General features: G+C 41.9%; 1 protein-coding gene across 4 annotated transcripts in view; it reads right to left on the bottom strand.

The window, feature by feature from the left end:
• Positions 1-20,161, bottom strand: part of EIF2AK2 (eukaryotic translation initiation factor 2 alpha kinase 2) — a 117,557-nt gene that overhangs the window by 28,930 nt on the left and 68,466 nt on the right. The gene's annotated exons all lie outside the window — the stretch shown is intronic.

Raw genomic sequence — 20,161 nt, 5'->3', positions numbered from 1 at the left:
GAGTAAAGGAGAGCTCAGCTTCTATCACAGGCACTTGGCCATGCCAGCAGGCTGTCTGCAGCATCACACACCTGCACAGCACAGCCTTTCTGTTCTTGTGGAGAAAGCTTTGTGTATGTCAGGCATTAAGCTGGACAGTGACAGCCTCAGAAATGAGGGCTTTGTCTTACATGGAGATCTAAGAAACTGACCTGAATGTTTTATACAGGAAATAAACACCTTTCATTAGAGTACTAAATTAATGCAAAGATGTAAAATGTTTGCATTAAGGTTAAGGTCTTCCTACTCCCTGCAGCTTAAGGTTTTCATATTTCTTGAAAGAGAGACAACAGACAACTTGCTGTGGCCCAGCTAACCACAACCAATTCAGTTTGTCTTTTCTTCTGAAGTTTCTCTTACATGACACCAGTGTTAGGGCTTTGAACTAAATTGAAGTAGTCTGGCCCATCACAGCAATTTCTCCTCTTCACATATGTAGTGATCTGTTTTTCAGCTTCAGTTCTAAAATGTGCCAGATTATTGTGAGGCCTTTAAAAAACAATTTTAAATCCTACCTTAATTCTATACGAACAAAGCTCATCATCTGGAAATCACCTGGACACATTGAGAAGTATGACAAAGAGAATGGCAATGTATCTGTGCTGTATGTAGCATATACTGTTCTTTTGTGCACAGCTTTTGCCATCAGCCTTGCAGTGGGATTGTCTCCATTATACCCCGCTTTCTAGATCGCACTGTGCACATACAAGAGACACAACAATGCAGAGATGATGTCAGCTGTGCCTAAAGCTAAAACTGCAACTTTTTGCCTATGTTGCTAGGGACCTAGAACAGAGAATCACATTGCTCGCTCCTATATCATATTTTGACCTTTTATTTCATCTGCTAGAAACAAGGTTGCATGAGAGCCTTCTGCTGAACAGCCCTCAAATGCCAGGGAAAAAATGTAAATATGAAATTAATCTATGGTGCTAATATATGAAATTTCAGTTCTTCAAGTGCAAGCCATGTTTCTCAAGTCAACACTTCACCAAAGACCAGAAGATAATGTCTCATAGGGTCTGATTTAACACAGGAAAAATATTGCCATTTACCTCAGTGGACCTTCACAAATTTAAGTAAGATTTGCATGCTCATTTCTGTAAAATAATCTGCAAGTGACATCTGCTTTCCACTTCTCCTTCCTCAGCTTATTCATCTTCATCATCTGTTTTGTCAGCTGCATTTCTGTATCTTCCTGAATCACAACAATATCTAGCATTTGGGATGAAGTTGACAGGACCACAGTAAAAACTACTGGAATACAGCCATCTTCTGTTGCAAGGTCATTTTAAGTATCAGCTTCATAGCAACTGTGTGCTGCAAGCATGTACATGTTTTAAATGGTCTTTTCTCCAAACAAACTTCCATTCATATCACACAGACTAGGAACATTTTTCTTAAAAAAAAGAAAAAAACCTAAAAATGTTGGGATGAAAAAACAAAATAGAAAAAAAAAAAAAACCAAAAAAAAAACGCCTCCAAACAAAATCTGTTAGTCATCTACAGACTCCCAGAGGCAGTGACCTTTCAGTGTAACAGAAAGGTCCAACTGGAAGTGAAACCTTTACATGTCAAAACACATCAACTACGCAAATATGTGTTTTATTAGTTCTTCTGCTACGTGAGTATTAAGAGTCACAGTAAATTCTTCTCTTTTATTCTTCTCATGAATTAGGCCAATGAGAATCCTCAAAGTTACTGTACTGTTTTCATCTGTTCACTAATGTGCTGTAGGTCTGTCTGTTTGATAAAGTCAGGCTTAACAGTTTTCATTTGTGCTGCTGGTGGAGTGGACTTTGCTGTTAATGATGTGGCCTGTTAAATTGCACTGGGGTTAGGATTTATCAGGAAGTCTGCAGTGGATGGACTGACAGCCTTTGTTTTCCAAACTGTTGATGCCTTCCATTGTGTTTTGTTACCGACTTTTAAATGAGAAGGGTCCTGAATGTTCTAAGTCCTTTTTTTTCCTTTCAGGAAGAAAATGCGTAAACAACACAAACAGCTTATTTATTTTCCTTTCAGTAAATTAACTGGGTAAAAATACTTTTCTGCTTCCACCCCTCTCATCTGAAAGTACTTTAAAAGTGCCTAACAACTTGATGTCTAAGCTACTTTGATATATTTGTTATCTTTATCCTGATACTTTGTGACACATTATAGTCTGTTTAAAAAACTGCCACTGCTACTGCTGCAGCCAGAGGTTCATCTTGCTACTGTATAATTACAGTTTTACACTCTATTTCTAGGCTGTATCTCAAAATGAAAACAAGCGCCTACTTCAGAGACACTTTACTCTGAGGCATATCTATCTAGTTCACAGTTTCTATTGGTTTTATTTTGAAAACTTTACCCCTGTTTAATGGTGCTCTGTCCATACAAATGACTTTCCATACAAATGATTAGGTTTTTTCTGTAGAGCAGCAGTGTTTGTACAGATTTGCAGGGGGAGTAGCTTGCAAGAGATATAGGCAAAACACAGGAAAAAAAAAAACCTATTTGGCTTTAGGATTTGCATTTCCCACATTTTACAAGCCTTGGCAGTTTTTAGGTTGACTTAACATCATTCTCTGCAGCTTAAATTCTGTTACCAGTGAATGATGAGGAAACAAGATGCTTTTAAATACTGTGTAGTGATTTTCAAAGACTCTGCCAAGAAGAACTGTAATTGGCCTGGATTCTCTATTTGACACTGTCTCTCACAATATGCTCAAAGTCAAACTCAGGAAGTGTGGACTGGATGAGTAGACAATGAGATGGATTGAGAGCTGGCTCAATGGCAGATCCACAAACAGTTGTGATTGGTAGAACAGGGTCTAGTTGGAGGCCTGTCACTAGTGGTGCCCTCCAGAGGTTTAACTTGTTAATCCATGAGTTGGATGAAGGGGCAGAGCAAGTTCACACAAAGCTGGGAGGAGTGGCCAATGCCCCAGTGGGCTCTGAAGCCCTTCAGAAGGATTCCACAGGCTGGAGACATGGGCAGAAAGGAACCTTCTGAAATTCTGCAAAGGGAGATGCAGGATCCTGCACCTGGGTAGGAATAACCCCGGGCACCAGTACTGCTAGGGAACAATCTGCTGGAAAGCAGCTCAGCAGACAGGGACCTGGGGGTCCTGGTGAGCAACAAGCCATCCATGAGCCAGCAGTGTGTCCTTGTGGCCAAGAAGGCCAATGGAATCCTGAGATGCATTAGGAAAGGCACTGCCAGCAGGTCAAGGGAGGTGATCCTGCCCCTCTGCCCAGCCCTGGTGAGGCACATCTGGAGTGCTGAGTCCAGTCCTGGGCTCCTCAGGACAAAAGAGACATGGAGCCCCTGGAGTGGCTCCAGTGGAGGGTAACAAAGATGATTGAGGCACTGGAGCATCTCTCTAATGAGGAAAGGCTGAGGGAGCTGGGCCTGTTCAGCCTCGAGAAGAGGCACTGAGAGGGGAACTCATCAATGTCTGTGAGTATCTGAAGGGAGGTGCCAGGAGGATGGAGCCAGGCTCTGCTCAGTGGTGCTGAGCAATAGGACAGGAGGCAACGGGCAAAAACTGATGCACACTGAATGTGAGGAGCAGCTTGTCAGGTATCAGCAGGATCATGCTGGCATAAAACATATTCAAAAAGAGGCCCCACTGTTTCTTATTATTATTTTGTCTTAAGAAGGACCAATGCTGCATTTGAGGTTGTATGTACTTGCTCTATAATGGGGCTTACTTAAGAAAATGGCTCTTTTTTTTCTGCATTGCTGAGTGATAAGTGATGTCCTTAAGGAGTCAGAGATGCTAATAAGCTATTCTTTGCATATTAAAAAATTCAAATGTATTTCAGGATTTTTTGATTGATAATTTAGGAGTGAAGAGAGGGAAAATAACAGGAGCATTACTTGATTACAAGCAGCCCATGTTTGGAGTACAGTTGAAAAGAAGCTCCTATAATTTGGGTTTTTAAGAGTACAGCCTCCTGATTATACTCAGAGTTACTCATCTAACTTTCTTAAAATATTTTCTGCTTTTTTTTTAATATAATAAAAATTTTGAAAGAAATCAGTAACAAAGATAATACAGTTAGTACTCTGCTGGAGACTTCATTCTCACTTTCAGTGTTTCCCCAGCAGGTGGCATTAGAGGTTTGTTAGAGGTAGATACAACCATAGTTTTTTTGCTGTTGTTTTGTTGTTGGCAGTGGTTGTTTGTTTATTTGTTACAACGTTCTTTAAAAATAAAACATACCTGGTATCATAAATTAGGTCAGAGCAGTCTTCTTTTCAATTCACACTACTCTCCAGGCATCATAAATTATTATGAGATCCCTTCTGCTGGGCATTGTAAACATATATGGCAAAATAGCCTTGCTTAGAAGAAGTGTTGATATAGGTGGATAAGTACTATTTTTATTTTAAGTATGAGGATATGTGGTTTATTTTGCAAACTACACAAGACTCAGTTAAAAATGAGCATCATGGTCAGGATGGGCAACAAGTTTACTATAGCATCATGGTGCCAAACCAAATCCAGCTTTCTAAAGTACTGGTGCACTTGTGCTTGAGCTGAATTTTCTTTAAATCATGAAGGTATTTAATTTATTTAAGGGAAAAGGTAGTTTTTCTCTTGCAGCTAATGCCGCAGCAGCATCTTTATGATTTCAAAAGTCTTCTGATGACTATAAATATAAACATAGTAGCACTGTATTTCTATGACTTTGTGTGAAGGATTACTATATAAGCTGTTATCTTCTACTGCATTGTATTTTTCTCACTCTGTGGACTTCTTGTCTGCACCCCCAGACCAGCAATTCAGGCTGGTTCTAGAGTAAGCACCCTTGTTCCTGTTTGGACACCTGAAGAAGTAGGCTGATTTTCCTTCACATGCCCAGTGACACAGTGTTTAGCTTCTGCCCCTGGCTGCTGGCTTGGATTTTGGCACAGTGCTGGCTTTAGGTCCCCGCCTGAGGAAGCCTGGCAGGGATTTCTGCTGTTTCCTCAAGGCTCAGCAGGTGGCAGCTGGGGACCAGTTTCTCAGCAGACCCAGCCCACAGCCTGCGACAGCCCAGCACAAGTGCTCCATCACAGGCTGCCTCCTTCCCAGCCATCACACCGGCCCTGGGAGCACAGAAAAACTGACCAACACCTGCAGTGGGCTTCTGCATTTCAGAAATCTGTGCCACGTGCTGTAGTGGGTTCTATTCAGCACAGACTTGGCTCCCTTTAGATGCATGCTGTGTAGACAGGATGGGTGCCCAACATGCTGGTGAGCCATCTGCAGCTCCAGGGCTGCCAGACTTCCAGCAGCATGGCTGGACCAGCTGCAGTCAACCAGAGCAGGGAAATGCATAAGAATCCCTAGGTTTTGTCCTGACAGAATTTATAAAATGACAAAGAGAACATGCTGAGAGAATAAAGGGTGTTCCCACTATGAGGTACAGAAATACTGCTCTCTCCATCTTAACAGAGATGGAAACAAGACTCAGCAAAACAGTGACTGGCTAACACACAGCAAGCTTGGGGCTGGGACATGGCTCACAACCTGATATGTCCAGCCCTGGGTAATGGCCTTGGCCATTGAACGGGAGGCAAAGCCTCCCCTGCAGCTCTCCAAGGCCAAGGACAGCAGCATGGTGGCAGGGCCTATCCATAAAATGAGAATAAGCAGTGCTTTGGAGTGGCTCAAAATACTCACTTGCACTCAGCAACTCTTCTCACACCCAAGAGCATGGCTGAACAGAAGTATTCCCACAGGAAAGCACCTCTGACAAGTACTTGTGAATTTGAGTACACACTCAAAAGCTCACACTTCTGTACTGGCTGCATCTTGTCCTAAAAGCACTTGGAACATTTTGGGACTTTCTCAATAGACCTAGTATTAGAAGAGGTCTTTTTCAATGTTAAATAATATTATCAGATGTTTGCACAGAGAAACTGCTCTTACACAATCCCCAGGATCTTTCCCTGATGCTCAGAAGGCAGGATGCTACCTTGTCTAAGTGACTGCCTGTTTGACACACACACCAGCTGTGGGGAATACAATGATTTAAATGGATCTTTGTGCCTTAATCAGACCAGAATGATATGAAATATCAAAACTTTGATGCTTAAAGTCTGGAATAGTGAGTATAAATGGTCATAATTGACTAGAAATATGACTAACTAGAAATTTAGTGCCTCATGATGTATTTGTTGTCCTCCTTTTGCTTTTCCTGCCGATCCAACTACTCTCTCGTCTCACCCACTTTTCAAGATATGTTTGTTCAGCTTCCTTGGATGACCAGTCTTGCTACACATTTCTCCAGTGCCTAGCATAAAATAAGCACAGAATGGTGGCCAGTGTATCATGCCTAAAGTAAGCACAACAAATAATTTTTTTGTTTCAACAAATAATACTTCTTTATTGTGCAATGAAAAGCAGACGTCCTAAAACTTCAGTACTTTTCCTTGCACTGAAGAAAAGCAAATTTAGAAGGTGGAAAGGCAAAAATCCAACATGCTTGCAGATTTCCACAGGTTGTACCAGAGAAATAGCCCGAATTTGTCCTATCCTAACTTGCTGTATTTTGGCTCAGACTCCAGTTGTGGTTTCAGTGGAGTGCATAGAGAAGATCTTTTTTAAGAGTAAAGTGTATATAACTAAGGAAAGCAGTGAAAAAGTCTGACCTGCTGCTTGTGAAGTAACTGCTATCACATGGCCTTGACAAACATTTTAGCTACTGTCTTACCTTACTGTAGGTGATGGGTGATGTCCTCTCTTACAGATCAAAGTCAGCGGGAATTCCCTTTGAGCATAGGCAGCAGCTGTTACTTGCATGAGGCTGAGGGATCATGTTTACCTGGAATTTCCCAGGACAAAACCCATAGATGCTGGCAGGTACTTGTCAGCATGTGGCAGTGTGGCATGCAGAGAAACACAGTGCATAGTGAGTGCTTTAGCTGGAACACTGCTTGGAAGAAAGTGGAGAAATCCTGAGCACCGACACCCAGGATGTCTGCAGGTGAGTGCAAGGCAAGTGGAAATTACATCAATTCAGGAAGAGGGACATCGTACCTCTTAAATGCAGAATTAATTCCCACAGCATGTTGTGATTTCCAAAATATAAATGGTTTCTGAAAGGATAAATTAATTTGTGGAGAGAACACCCAAAAGAATATGCTGAACAGAATGGTCTGGGTACAGCTTATGCCACTTTTCAAGCCTGTCCATAGTCCTCTGGATGGCATCCCATTTTTCAGGATGTCATCTTCAAACTTGCTGAGAGTGCACTCAATCTATTAATCTATGTAATTGATGAAGATATTAAACAATGCTGGTCCCAGTACAGACCCCTGAGGAACACTGCTTGTCACTGATCTCCATCAGCTCACTGAGCCATTGACCATTGCCCTGGAATGCAACAATCCAATAAATCCCTCATCCACTGAACCAATCCACCCATCAAACCCATCTCTCTCCAATTTAGAGAGAAGGATGTCATGGATGACCATGTCAAAAGTCTGGAATAGTGAGTATAAATGGTCATAATTGACTAGAAATATGACAGGAGTCCAGACAGATGACCTATGTAGTAAACAAGGTACTGCTGATTATTTGAGCCAGAAATAAGACATTTTTAAAATACTGCTTTAAAATATTTCTATAAGTACACACTAACAATTCACCCCTGAAAATGTGATACTACTGGACTTAAGAACTTTCGATGTGAACTTTTCACTGGGAAGCATTTCTCAGTAAAGCTGTGCACTGCACAACTACCAGTTGAAAACCAGCTCTCACAAAGCAAGGGAAGCCCCTGTGAGACTATTAAGATTTCAACAGGCACAAGCACTATCCATCTGCTCTCAGATTTAAACTTAGGTTTGTACCTGTTTCAAGCAGAGCCTTAGTGACTCACCTATGTGATAAATACAGCATACACACAGCTTTCAGAATGGATCAGGTTAGAAGGGACCAGAGTGGCTTATCTGGTCCAGCCTCCCTGCTCAAAGAGGGGCACTCCAGAGCACATGACACAGGATTTCATCCAGACAGTTCTGAAATATCTCCAGTCAGGGGGATTCCACAGACTCTCTGGTTAATCTGTTCCAGTGCTCAGTCACCCACACAGTAAAGTTCTTCCTCATGTTCAGGTGGAACTCTCTGTGCATCAGTTTCTGCCCGTTGCCTCCTGTCCTATTGCTTGGCTTTTTAATATGCAAAGAATAGCTTATTAGCATCTCTGACTCCTTAAGGACATCACTTATCACTCAGCAATGCAGAAAAAAAAGAGCCATTTTCTTAAGTAAGCCCCATTATAGAGCAAGTACATACAACCTCAAATGCAGCACTGGTCCTTCTTAAGACAAAATAATAATAGGAAACAGTGGGGCCTCTTTTTGAATATGTTTTATGCCAGCATGATCCTGCTGATACCTGACAAGCTGCTCCTCACATTCAGTGTGCATCAGTTTTTGCCCGTTGCCTCCTGTCCTATTGCTCAGCACCACTGAGCAGAGCCTGGCTCCATCCTCCTGGCACCTCCCTTCAGATACTCACAGACATTGATGAGTTCCCCTCTCAGTGCCTCTTCTCGAGGCTGAACAGGCCCAGCTCCCTCAGCCTTTCCTCATTAGAGAGATGCTCCAGTGCCTCAATCATCTTTGTTACCCTCCACTGGAGCCACTCCAGGGGCTCCATGTCTCTTTTGTCCTGAGGAGCCCAGGACTGGACTCAGCACTCCAGATGTGCCTCAGCAGGGCTGGGCAGAGGGGCAGGATCACCTCCCTGGACCTGCTGGCAGTGCCTTTCCTAATGCATCTCAGGATTCCACTGGCCTTCTTGGCCACCAAATACAGATGACTCCCTGACTCTGTTCATTATTATAGATCTGGTAATTTCAATTTACTTTTAAAACATTCACATGGACCTTTTGAACCCTCCCATTTTCCTCCAGTGTCTGCAAATACTTTTCCACTGAAGTTTTTTCAACAACTTCCTAGATTGTCTAGCCAGCTTTCCTAGGTTATATATATTTTATGGCTAAATTGTATCAGAAATTTTCTGTATCTTTTCTTCAGGAAGAAATCCAGACTAACAAAAAATTAGATCTGTCATTATAATATCAGCTGATCAGCTGTTATAGCAAGCCATAATTTATCTTAGTGTTACTACATATATTTCTACTCAATATATTATGCATAAACAATAAAACTGTAACATAATTTTGATGAATAAACAGAGTAACTATTATTTCTAGCACCGAGTATTGGCAGGTATGTTTATCAGCCTCTGTTTGGTGTGAAACTACGTGCCAGAAGTTGTGTTGAAATATTTACACTTTCACCTACATTTTATTTTTCATTACTTGTTTGCTGTAACTACCTCAAAATTAGTTTCTGCAGACCCCTGTAAAAGTGTACTAGTTCAATTTTGTGAGACAGTGATTCAGCAGTAATGGCTTTTTTGCATACATGAAAATCAGTTTGTTGCTACTGCCAAGCTAAACAAACTGTGGCCTCTCTCCAGGAAAAAAAAAAAGAAAAGAACTCCTTATTTGAACCCAAGATGTTGTTGTAAGTTTATCTTAATGAGGTGGTTATAGTCTTCAGCACTCATTTTTTAATTATTTGGAGGAATCCTCTTGGACTCAGTGAAATGGCATAGCAGGATATTTATCTGGGCTAGAAAAATCCAATTATCAGAAACAAGCGGGCAGCTTTTCTAAACAACATCCATTACATTCTGCAGGATCCCAGTTTTAATTAAAAGAAACAAAGCCCTGGTGTTCTGGGTACAAAGAAGAACTCCAGACTTTCCAGTCTGGTTCAGGCTCAGCTGCCAGCTCTGTCTTCCCCTGGCTTTATCTATATTCAAAGTCACACCAGTTTAACTCCCAAGCAGTTTTTAATCACAGTTAATGAAATAGATGCTAACTGCTGCAGAAATGCACTTAATTTGATTTAAATAAGGTTTATAGCAGCCTAGTTAATTGAGTTTATCACCACCTCCAACTTTTAAAACTGAATAAAAAGTGTCTTCAGATTATATGACTAAATTAAAATGATACAGCATACTTTTGAAGGTAAATGTTCCCTATGCTAGGGACTCCCAGTTTTGGAAGAGGATTTAGACAGCCAAAATCCCCATGGAAATGCCAAAAGAAGAACTCCACAAATCACCAGCTTGGGGCTGGGGACCATCAGGGCCTAGGTTTGCACTGAGAGCTGCCCCTTGCACTGTGAAACCACAGCTGGACAGAAATTTAATGTGCTGTTAATATAATCAGGATGAGCTTCAGTGAGTAACGACTAAAAGAGCTGCAATGTGTATGAAAAGGACTGGATAAATATTAAATGAAACCAGTGTGCCATGACAGCATAGCAGCAAAGACAATTGTTTTCAACAGCTGACAGGCATTTCTGTTTTATATACCAGAAAAAAAATGAAGATATGCGCACATTAAATTATGCCTGGCACTATGGAGATAGAGTTCCTATTCAAAGGAGCAAGAGTTCTAAATAAACTTTCTAAATTGCAAAAGGAAAAATTCATTGATTTATAAAAGAAGAGTTCAAAGTGATGAACTGCCCTAATGGTGATAAGATGCCTTATTCTGATGGGTATATTCTTCTGCTAAAACAGGAAAATAATTTCCTTATCCCAGATGCAAGCAAATCTCATATTTTGAGATTTTAAACTAAGTTACTTATTCTCTCACAGTATGTTGATAATGTATCCTCTACCCACAAAGAGAGATCTTTTTAATAAGGATATCTATTTAAAATTAATGCCATGGGTCATGAAAACCTAATCTGTTTTTAAAGAAAATTATAATCTGACATGATTAACAATATTTTTGCCCTTGCCTGTTCAACCACAAATGAATCTCAAATTATTTTGCCTGTATTTGGGATTTCCCCTTTATCAGAAGCTCTGCACAGTCCTTTATATAACCCATTGGCATTGAAGCCAAGACACTATTCATTATTTTAAGAAAACAGCAGGTAGGACAAAAATCCTACTGCAATATTGAATACAGGTAATTGCAGTGAAAGAAGTTGCACTAATGAACAACTGAGGAGTTTCATTAAGCAAACTTAGTGCATCCAAAGACTTCACTAGCACCACTGCCAGGGGCTAGCAGTATCACCCATCCATAGCCCAGGTCACAGGTGAAGCAGCTCTTATTTTATTTTGGGGCTCAGATCACCTAAGTGCCTACACTGCTGCTGGGATTCAGTCTAGGAAAAACCAACTCGTTCCATTGGTGACAAAGCTCAAAACTTTTTCTCTGAAAATCAGCAACAGTTCATATTAGTTAGCTAACTATATTAATTAGTAGCTCCTAAAAGACATCCTTCCATCTCAGCTCTTACCAGGCTGAACAGAGTACACCTCTTCCTATGTCACTCACCCCACACCATGAGGAGGGTGGCCCGAGTGTTATATCCCAAGATGGCATGTAGTTTTACAGGACTCCCAATTCCGCCAAAGTAACTGAAAGTTTAATATTTCCCTGCAGTATTAAACTTTGACTTGATTAGGAAGTGTAAATGTCACAGGTAAGATCTGAGTTTGTGTCAGCTGGAGTAGGCCCACATAAGACAGGGAAGAAGCTCTGCTGATGTACATCAGCTGAGCATCTGACCAAGCTCCATGGCAGGGATGTCTCTTCTGGTTCTTTTTCTCTTTCTCCTTTTATCTCTCCTTCATTCCTTATTTCTCTTTTTTCTTCCCTTCCCTTCCCTTCCCTTCCCTTCCCTTCCCTTCCCTTCCCTTCCCTTCCCTTCCCTTCCCTTCCTTCCCTTCCCTTCCCTTCCCTTCCCTTCCCTTCCCTTCCCTTCCCTTCCCTTCCCTTCCCTTCCCTTCCCTTCCCTTCCCTTCCCTTCCCTTCCCTTCCCTTCCCTTCCCTTCCCTTCCCTTCCCTTCCCTTCCCTTCCCTTCCCTTCCCTTCCCTTCCCTTCCCTTCCCTTCTTGCTCTGTTTCTCTCTGTTTCTCTCTCTCTCCCTCTTTCTCTATTTCTCTCTCTCCTTCTCTCTCTTTATTTTAATCTCTTTCTCTCTTCAATATTTCCTCTCTTTCCTCTTTTCTCTCTTTCTTCCTCTCTTGCTCTCTTTCTCTCTACACAACTGATATTCAGGTGTTTTCTGACTTCTGCAATGGCACTGCAGGAACTACCACTGCAGCTCAGAAGAACAGTGTACCAAGTCCACTCCCCTTTCCCGACAGCTGTCGACACCAGGTGTTGTAGGGGACAAGGAAGGAGGGACGCTCAGCAGCTCCCACCACGCTGCAGAGCGCTCAGTTGTGAACGCAGTGAAGAGAGAGGACACAGACCCCTTGCACACAGATAGACTATTTCAGCTCTCTGGAATATTTACTTTTCTTAGGTAAGTACCCGATTTGATTTTGGATTTTACTAATTCTGTCTGTCAATTCTATTCTTAGAGTTCTTTACCAAACTGACATTAATTTTCATGTTTTGTGTACGTATGCTCTGTGAAAGTAGTGATCAAATGACATTTCAAAATACCTTCATGTCATTATTCCTTTAGGAAAAGATGCTGAACTGTTGTCTAAACCATACTTGTCTAAATGTACTTGTAGTGTTTCACCTTGCATGCACCTTGTCTTCAAACCTCAAGCAATACAGTTATCTCTACTTCTCTTTCATATGAAAGGCTCTTAATTCCTTTGCTATTATTCTTATTTTTTTAATTTGTCTTATATTCTAATTGAGATTCTCTTACTGAACTACCTATTCCTAGTTCTTTCTCTTGTTTTTTTGTTTTTTTTTTTTTTTTGTTCTATTTTTAAAAATCCACCAAAAATTTCTAAAAAAGCTAATTACATGAAAATGAGGGTAATGCAGAAGTTATTACACTCTGGAGCAATTTACATGGCTTGAACGAGTTAGCATTTTCTGAGAATATACTTTGAAGCAGCTAAGTTTCATGGGAAAATGGAAAGAATTTAATTACACTGGAGTACAATGCTATGTTGTCACCCTTACCATCATATTTAATAGCAGAAAACAGTTTGATAGTTTTCATCTTAGAAATAATTGAAGTGTTACATCACTTTTAGATACAAGCATTTTTTTTAACTCCTTGTTTATAAAAAAATGCAATCTCAAGTCTAACAGTTTGGAAAAGATTTGAGAATACTGATAACATCTGGGAAACAGTTTGGAAAATTTGGTTTCCAAAGAAAACTCTGAAGCTGAGTTTGACGAAATTATTTTTAAAAAGTAAGAGATGTTAAACCAACACTTTGCATTCATTGTGAAGGCAACTGTGCTTTCATTTTTCCTATCTCGTGAGGGAATTTAGAAACCATTAATTCACATGTTTATAGTCTTTTTTCTCCAGTCTAATAAGCATGTAATTTAAGAAAAACTACATTAAGGCAACAAAAACAAGTGAGTAATTCCTACAGTATGGATTGCAGATAATTCAGAAGGATATGAAAAGTGCTAGTGCTTTAAGGCAAAAGCATGCTGACAAAATAGTTCCTCTCTTTCACCCCACAACATTTTTGTAGGGTGACAGGAGCCTTTAATAATAATAAAAAAAAAAAAAATCCTTGAGAAACACTGAGTTCCCCCAAAACACCTATTTTGACAAAGAGAGAAGTTGCCATGACAGCATTATCTTCAGAATGCTCTTTGCTCTCCTCAGGCTTTCATGACTTTCGCAATAATAGGAAAGCTCAGCACCACTTCAATGGATAATGAAGGACCCCCATGGCCACTTGAGGGGTTAGACTGAGTAATCTCCCGAGAAAAGGACAATTCATATTTGAACCTTTTCATCCTAGGAAAGCAGCATGATTTTTCAGTGTTTTGATGATGATGATTGCTATTATTACTATTGTTTCATTCACATTATACCCATGTTTAGATGTGCTGCAGGGGAAAGAGCCCACAGCAGGGGAGCCAATAAAGGAGAAGAGCCAAGGTGTCTCCTCCACCTCCTTGCCTGTCGTGGTCACCTGCGCCCCAGGGCGGGCATGTCAGAGTGACCCAGGTGGTGTCTGCTCTTGAACTGCACCCAAATTTCAGAGAAGACCAAAACCTTCCCTCCCTTTGTTCAGGAGACGGTAGTGAGGGTTTCTTAGCTGCAGGAACACCCAAACAATAAGTCTGGCTAATGCACATGCACTGTATTTAATTTCCCGTGGGAGTTTTGCTGCTTAGGGGAGCATTGTACAGGCAGATATGGCAGAGGTATTGCCAAGGCTTACTTAATTTTATTACAGTGCCTCATTACTGACAAACACCCATTCCAGTCCGTGAAAAGTGTAGGCTATTTTATAGAGGGCCCTGTAGCTCACATTTATTTTCTCCTCAGTTTGATCTTGCTAGGTGTTTGAACTAGATGCCATCAGGCAGCAACAAATGCTTATTATAATATAATGAAGGAGTAAGGTTAAGCAGGAGGTGGAAAATTTCTGAAACAGAACCTTAGCTGAATAAGAACACTGAAAGAATAAAGTGTGCAAGGTGTGGATCTATCCATCTCTCTCTATATATATATGTATAGACAGACATAACCTATATATATGGACAGATTCCATAATTAAAGGTAATTTATTTTTATGGCTTCCTACACCAGAGCTGTGTTTTCTTAAAGAACTTTGAAAGACCACTGGGTGCTCACAATGGTCTTTTTCTTCAAGACCTTCTTTTCACAAATGGACCATGCCACTGGGTGAAACTTAAAATTAGGCATAGGAGAACTCTTCTAAGGAGTCACAAGCCCCACAGTTCCTGGTAGGGAACAGTAGTGATGGACTATTTACTGCCATGCTTGTTTCTGATCACTGATGAATGATCACGCAGTTCACAGTGTCATTGTTCAATATTATAAGTTTGGGGATAAAATGTGTACCTGTAATTTTACTCACTTTATCCTTCCCTATGGGTCTTGTGGGGCAATGAAAATTCCAGGTTTGTGAATACCAGCTTGCCCCCAGCCATGCTCAAACACTGTGCTCATGCTCCCAATAGAGGTCCAGCTGAACTGACCAAAGCTCCTGAGGATGACAAACCCTGATCTGCCACATTTTAAGATTTCCTGCCTCTTCTGCTTAACGTGATGGAAGTAAAAAAAGGAAGCATTGCAAGACAGAGAAAAAATAAAACCACAGGTATGGCCAACCTGCAGCCTACAGGTGATATGAGAAGGCCTTCTGTCAGATGTCATATGTATTAGTAGCAAGAAGAATAAATATTGGAAGGAGTGTTTTGGATTTAGGAATTGTAATTAAAAGCAGGAGGCTGCAGCAGTAGCAGCAATGCCGTGAGTCTCACTAGCACATTGTCTATGCGCACACAGTGGGTTAATGAAGCAGTCCATATGTTTTATCACTGTCAGCAGAGGCCAGCAATGGAGCAGTAACCTGGGGAATAGGATTATACTGGATGGGGTGAAGAGGTTTTGTACAACAAGTAAGGATTTTAGGAGGGTATTTGGTATGTCATGTGAATCTTATCAGAAGCTGTAGGTGAGAAGATTTGAGTATGTATATATGGCAAGGTAGGTCAAAACTAGCTGAAAGTGATTGAACAGGATGTTTTACAGACCTAGCAGGATAGGTCCAGAGAGGCTGGAAGAGAGAGGAGGAAGCAGACAGTAGCCAGGAGCAGGCACTGCCCACAGCAACATGCATGAGTGCCATTGAGCTGTGCCCTCTTTGGGTCACACAGCCACAGACACCGGGGAGGGAACACCACGGTGTCCGAGGGATGCCCAGGAAAGCAAGTGGCTGATCCAGAGCAGCTATCAGGACAGAATGAGTAGGACCTCGCTGGTGTCAGTGAACACAGCAGAGACCAGGGAGAGGAGGGAACAAGGGAGCCTCCTGAGCTACAGAGTCCCCAGCAGCCTTTCCATTACAGCTCATTCTCACTTGGCTGTGTGGGAAATCCCTATGTCCTGTGCTGAGGGAATGAGGAAGCAATTTTCCACGTTTGGATTTCAGAGCTGCCCTGGACTCTGTATCCGTGCCCTGGACTCTGTATCACTAGCATAAAGATGTGAGAAAAATCTGTGTTTCCAACAGGTTTTGCTCCATACACAGAGATGGTCTGCAATCCCTGGCACTGCTCTTGTGCAAGGTGTTTCATGGCCTGCAGCTCACATTGCAGCACCTCCGGGGTTATCTCACAGCAGGTGTAAAACACCTGCTTATCCGATGGCAGCTGGTGCCTTTCTTCTTGCACACCTCTTATGTCCTGACAGGCCACCTCCTGCCACATCTTCTGGCTCTCTCCAGTTAAAAGGTAGGCATCCAGTTGACAGACAGCTCACTTTTTGTGTGTCATTGTGTGAGGCAGCAAAGCTTGAAGCAAAAAAGGGCAAGTTTCTCATGTGGGAGCAGAGTGATGTAGGGACTAAGCAAAATGTGGAGGTTAAAACCATGTTAGCACTCAGAACAGGACTCCAGATTTGGCTAGAACTCAGGGAAAAAAAGACAATTTGTGCCTTGTGGAAGAAGGGGCAGGCAACTCAGGAGGACTATAAGGATGTTGGCAGATTATGCAGGAAGAAAATAAGAAGGACCAAAGATGAAGTAGAATTTAATCTGGCTACTGCTATAAAAGACAATAAAACATGTTTAAATACACCAGCAATAAAAGAAGAGCTAAAGAAAATTTCCATCCTTTGCTGGATAGGGGGAGGGGGGAAACACAGTGACAAAGGATGAGAAAAGAGCTGAGGTACTTAATGCCTTCTTTGCCTCAGTTGTTAATAGCGAGGATTACCCAGTTGTCCAAAGGGTACTCAGCCCCTTGAACTGGAAAACGGTGATGGGGAGCAGAATTAAATCCCCCATAACTCAAGGGGAAATGGTCAATGATCTGCTACACCACTCAGAAATGAAAAAGTTTACAGGGTCAGATGGGATCCACCCAAGGGTACTTAGGGAGGGCAGAGCTGCTCACCAACCCACTTTCTATCATCCACCAGCAGTTTTGTCTTACCAGCGAGGTCCCAGTTGACTGGAATTTAGCCCATCAACAAGAAGGGTCATAAGGAGGTTCTGGGGAGCTACAAGTCTGTCTGTCAGTCTGACCTCAGTGCCTGGGAGGGTTATGGAGCAGAACAACTTGACTGCATGCACAGAACAACAGGGGATCAGGCCCAGCCAGAATGGATTTATGAAAGGCAAGTCCTTCCCCACCAACTTGGTTTCCTTTTATTTCAGGATGATCCACCTAGTGGGTGAGGGAAAGGTTCATGTGGATGTATTTATATGGACTTTAGTAAAGTGTTTGACACTGTCCCACAACATTCTCCTGGAGAAACTGGTTGTTCATGGCCTGGAGTGCATCCAGCACCCTTTGCTGAGTGAAAAACTGCCTGGATGGCTGGCCCCAGAGAGTGATGGGGAATGTAGTTACATCCAGCTGGTGGCATGTGGTGTTACATTTTAGTAAAATGGTATGCTCTGTCTCAACCCTCGAAAATCCAGGTTTATTCCAAGCCTGTAATCCTCCCCCGAAGTATCATGTGTCTGTAATCCCATTGGCCCTCTTTGAATCTCCCTGTTAAGTGTGCCGGGGGGACGGGGCTCTCTCTCTTAGCCGGCTCTCGTGGCCGGTGCTCTCTCGGCCCCTCTCTCCCCCTCCCCTTCCCCCCTCCCTCCCCCTTCCCCCCCTCTCCCTCAGAAACCACACTGCCTTCTGGGGGGGACCCCCAATAAACCCTCATCTAATTACACCCTCAGAAGCCGTGTGGAGTCTCCTTGCCTGCCTGCTGCTACCAGCCAACTCACAGCTTAGGGGGTCCCCCCAGACGCACCGCAACAGTGGCAGGTCACAAGTGGTGCTCCCCAGGGCTCAGTGTTTGCCCCAGTCAGATTTAATACCTTTATCAACAACCTGGACAAGGGAATCTAGGGCAGTCACAGTCACTTTCCAGAGAACAAGAGGTTTCTTGGCAGTGGGGGATGAACTGTATGTCAGCCACCCCGGGGTACAGGGTGAAACTGAAGATGGGAGCCTTTGCTGTTATCCTGGGGAAGCAGAGGTACAAAGGCAGGAGTTGGGGCTCCTCTCAAACAGCATTGGGGAACAAACCTACAGCCAGAGACACCTTCATGGGTATTTCACCCTGGCAGCATGTGCACTCCATTCCTGAAAGTCAGAAGCAGATGTACTTGCCTCACCCTTTTCCTGGCTTGCTGGCAAGTTTTGGATGGGTTCTGCCCTGGCAAACCCATTGCTCACAGTCAGCAGAAAGCTTTCAACTACATAACCAAGATGCCCTGCTCTCTGACTCATTAGTACCACCAGCTTAAGGAGTTGAGTAAGTCATTAATTTCTTCCAGAAATATCATTTTCCCTTGGTAGTTTTCCAGGCTAATGTTGCCAAAGCCTTCCTGGATGGTACAGGTAATACCCTTTCTCTTTTATGTTCATTTTAAGTTCCCAGGACAAGCTGTTAGCCAGGTATGTCTCCCTGGGCATGACACCAGTCAGCAAGACCAAAACTTGCTCAGATTCTATTTCCTCCCTCAAAGCCTAGCTCTAATCCTCAGGAAAAAAAAAATAAAAAAAAACCCAAACCAAACCAAACAAACCCCCAAAAAACCAAAAAAATCTCAACACAACTGTTGTCCAATTTACAGCATAATTTCTCATTCCTAAACAGCTGGAACATCAAGTCCTTCTGCAAAACTCACACCACTACAAACCAATGACAATAATTAAATAATAGTTCCAGCTTGCAGCAAAGAGGCATCTAGAGCACAAAACCATTTTTCCCTCTAGAGCCCTTGTCCTTTTCACTGATTGAACAGGTTTTAGGAATCCCAGGCCTTTTCAAAATGTCACACAGAAATATGTGAAAGGATCTGCAAAACACATATTGTTTTGTTAAGATAGCACATTCTTAGTGGTCTTAAAACACTGACAATGTTTTTTAATGACTCTCCCCAAACAATACTCCAGCTTGTCTTGGCCATAGATAAGACAGGCACAATGGGAGAACCTGATTCAATTTCTTGTTACATTTTTAAGCAGCATTTGAAAATTTGACTTCATGAATCCTTTCCTTTCACTCACTACAAGCCTCCTCTTCTTTACTTCGTCTTATTAACACTGACTTGTTAGAGCTCAGGGCTGACATTGCCTCTTGAAACCAAAGGCAGGACACCTGTGATCAGGCATTCACCAATAGATAAGAAAAAATACTGAATGTCAGTGTTCAAATACTCCTTCTAAGGAAACATGGCTGTTTCCCAGTTAAAAGAGACCATGGCATGTGGGTCATACTTGGCTTCCACTACAGTTTGTAGGAATTAATTTTCTCAAATATCTTCATTGGTCCTGGTCCTGCAGTAACTGGATTTCGTTTCATCTCCATGGATAGGAGGATTTACCCCAAGTGACTTGCAAGGGACTGGAAAATCAGCTCATGTAATATAAAAAGTTGGAAATGCATGCATTCTGAGTACAGTTCTTTGCATGAAATTTCATTCCAAATGCCAGTCCAAACCTGCCATTACAGTTTCTTACATAAATGACATTTAAGAGTGTGAGCATTAACGGGAAAGTTACAGTCACATTAAAGCACAGTACTTACAGTCACATTCACTTTCTCACCAAAAGAACTTAAAGCATGTTTTAAACAGACATATCACTGTTTCCTCACATCATATATTTAATTAGAACAGATAAATCAAATTACTTCCTTTGCCTGTACACATAAAATCCCTGTGTAATTACAGAAGAGAAGGCCACCCTGCAGGCCATTTTGTGGCATTATAAATGTGCTGATTCACCTGATCTTCAGCCAAGCTCCACTTTAATCTTCCGAGTCTTGTTTTAGTTTGAGGAACAGCCAAACACACCCAGTTGGGCAGCAGAGATTAGGTTTCCCACTATTCAGTAAAACAGACAAATAAAGTAGTTACTCTTCTGAGATAGATTTGGGTTTGGTTTTTTTGGTTTTTTTTTTTTGATAGTAAACTATTATAATCCATAAGATCCGTAAGGATTTCATGAAAAAAGAGAAGAGGGGTGGGGGCAGGGAAGACTGATAGGCAATTTCTATTATGCATTTGTTAATTAACAGGCACAGAACTTTTCTTTGGTCAAGAAGCACTGTTGCTTTAGTTGCTACACAGTGTCCCTACTGCCCTCAGTACTAAGTGATCCTGATCTA

Source organism: Vidua chalybeata, chromosome 3 (genome assembly GCF_026979565.1).
Source record: "Vidua chalybeata isolate OUT-0048 chromosome 3, bVidCha1 merged haplotype, whole genome shotgun sequence".
NCBI lineage: Eukaryota > Metazoa > Chordata > Aves > Passeriformes > Viduidae > Vidua > Vidua chalybeata.
The sequence above is the reverse complement of the archived record's forward strand: the minus strand, read 5'-3'. Positions and strand labels throughout refer to the sequence as shown.